We start from the raw sequence: 3,191 nt of genomic DNA on the forward strand, positions 1-3,191 counted from the left end.
TCCCTAAGCGCGGCCGTAGGCCGCCTACGCATTAAGGTGTTCTCTGCCCCTTTTCTTCGCAAAACAGAAAGGAGAATTCTACTTAGGGCCGGTTACTCAATGTCTGGTTAACACTAATCTCCGGCTAAACATAGTTATCGACGTTACCGACTCCCCTGTTATATGCATGGAGTCGAAAACGTCGATAACGATGTTTAACCGCAGATTAGTGTTAACCAGACATTGAGTAACCGGCCCTTAGTGAGGTTATAATCCCTAAGGGCCGGTTGCTCAAAGCCTGGTTGACACTAATCCCCGGTTAAACATGGTTATCGACGTTACCGACACCGTATTATATGTATGGAGTTGTTGTTGTTGTAGCGGCTACAACAACCCCCGCCCAGATCGGTTGATATCTCAGTCGTTGTCGTCAAGTTCCACTAAAGGCAGCCCTAGGAAGTGTGCAGCCTCCGCTGGGTCGGTCTACAGGGACAAAGCCGTTAGGGTTGTCGGGTTTTCCGGGCATGCGAAGAGATTTTTCGAACCATGAGGGGTCTCTCCGCATGCCGGACACTCATTTGGCACATCCGCATTCAGTCTACTCAGGTATGAATTTAACCTGCTGCAGTAGCCAGAGCGAAGTTGGGCTATTGTGGTTCTTGTCTCTCGAGGCAGATGAAGCTCCGTCTCGTCTATGTCCGGTGGTGGTGTGCCTAGAACGGCATTCACAGGTCTAGAGTCTATATAAATCGAGACTTACTCCCTGTGAATGCCGTTCAGGGCCAGTCGGTATGCTGACGGGTCCAGAGGCTGCTTGATGAACATCTGGACTTCGTCCGTCAGTTCGTATAGATGCCTCCTGACGTGCCTAGGCGAGGGCTCCTCTGCAAGCAACTGTCTGTTTGGGTGGCCACTTCTGTGGCTCCCGATCAGAAACTGCTTGCAGAGCATTATGTTGTGCTCCTTGCTTGGGAGCATTTGTGCCTCGTTGTGAAGGTGATGTTCTGGCGACATCAGGACGCATCCAGTCGCTGTCCTGAGTGCGGTGTTCTGTACTGTCTGTAGCTTCATCCGCTGCGTCCTACTAGTCCCCGACGACCACACTGGTGCTGCGTAGTTTAAAACCGGCCGGCCTATTGCCTTGTATGTTGCCAGCAACGTTTATTTGTCTTTGCCCCAAGTACTGCCGGCTAGCGACTTGAGGACCTTGTTGCGGCTCTGTACTTTATTGACAATAGCGGTTGCGTGCGCAGAGAAGGAGAGCAGGCTGTCCAATGTTACTCTGAGTATTTTGGGGTTATTCACCGTCGGAATTGGTGTATCATCGACGTGAATTCCAGCGGTAGCCTGACCTCCTTCGTCCAGGTGGTGAACAAGGTCGCAGAGGATTTCGTAGGGGAGAGGGCTAGACACTTTGCAGTGAAGAAGCGAGAAAGATCGGAGAGATACCCGTTTACTTTCGAACACAAGTCATCAATTCCATTCCCAGTCGCCATGATCGAGCAATCGTCGGCGTAAGAGACAATCGAGACTCCCTCTGGTGGTTGAGGGAGCTTTGAAATGTAAAAGTTAAACATGTATGGAGTCGAAAACGTCGATAACGATGTTAACCGGTGATTAGTGTCAACCAGGCTTTGAGCAACCGGCCCTAAGTGCGGATTCACCTGCGGCGCTTTGTTTTCAGAAAAAAAATCAATACTTCGATAATTGATGAAAATTTTTATAAAAATTCGCCTGCGGAGCTTTTTTCAAAAAAATCAATACTGCGATAAATAATGAAAATTTTGTATAAAAAATCGATTGTTTATTAAAAATTGTCGTCTGCGGCGCTTTTTAAAAAAAATCAATACTTCGATAAATAATACAAATTTTTATAAAAAATCACGCGATTTTGTATTAAAAATTCTCGTCTGCGGCGCTTTTTCAAAAAAAAACAATACTTCGATAAATAAATAATGATAAATTTTCGCCTGCGGCGCTTTCTTATAAAAATCAATAATTCGATAAATAATGAAAATTTTTATTAAAGTCAATACTTCGCCTGCGTCGCTTGTTTTATACAAAACAGTATTTCAATACAAGGTGAATACAAACCCGCCCCCCCACTTTTTTTTTTAATATTCTCATCACCTGGTATCACCAATATCTGTGTTTATTTCCACCACTTCCATGTAATCCATGAACGAAAGACACAAGATCACGCCTTCCCGAAACAAGAATGATAGAATACAAGATTGCGCCGTCCTGGCCGTTGACATTTGTGTACCACAAGTAAACTAAGAATAGAGCGAAAAGAAGAACGAGTTGAAACTGCCAAAATAGTTAACTTTACAGCGAAAAACGTGTTTTAACTTTGCTTAACGCGAAAATATTGCATTTTTCACCTAATCTATTTGAGGGTAGTGAACGTTTAGTGCACTCCATTGCTTTTCAATTGAGGCTGCTTCAGCAAACGTTTTAGGGCCAGTTGTTCAATGTCTGATTAGCACAAATCAGAGGTAGAAGCTCCGGTTAAATACAAGGACTGCTTTATCGATCACATGTTATATGCATGATGTCGAAGATGTCGATAATGATGTTTAACCGGCAAGTAGTGATAACCAGACATTGAACAACCGGCCCTTAGTCCACTCCATTGATTTGCAATTAAGGGCCGGTTGTTCAATGTTTGGTTATCACTACTTGCCGGTTAAACATCATTATCGACGATTTCGATATCATGCATATAACATGTGATCGATAAAGCAGTCGTTGTATCTAACCGAAGCTTCTACCTCCGATTTGTGCTAATCAGACATTGAACAACCGGCCCTAAGGCTGCTGAAGCAAACTGCGGGAGCATCTCAGCGTGCTTGATTAGTTAACTCGCTAAAGGAGGCTGATTGGAGCAGAAATGAAATCATTGTGATGAAATGCTGTTAATATGATAATAAAGAAACATTTCGGGAACGGCTTTGCCGTGCCCTATGTATACAAAATGCAGCGATTCGTAGCAGCGCTACACTTGCATCTACGCATCTTGCATCTTGAAGGCTGTCGCAATTTAACACACGGCACTTCATTTTATTAGTTTTTACGGTAATTCTCTAGGGTGCGGTAACAACCCCTAAAAAAGGTGCGGAAAAGTCGGGAGGGGTATCAAACGACGCGTTTCGGCCCCCCTATTAACAATCCGGAGGGGGGAGATAATATTATTAACCATTTAAAAGTTA

Source organism: Rhagoletis pomonella, unplaced genomic scaffold (assembly GCF_013731165.1).
Source record: "Rhagoletis pomonella isolate Grant_MI unplaced genomic scaffold, Rhpom_1.0 Rhpom_scaffold_00002, whole genome shotgun sequence".
NCBI classification, from domain to species: Eukaryota; Metazoa; Arthropoda; class Insecta; order Diptera; family Tephritidae; genus Rhagoletis; species Rhagoletis pomonella.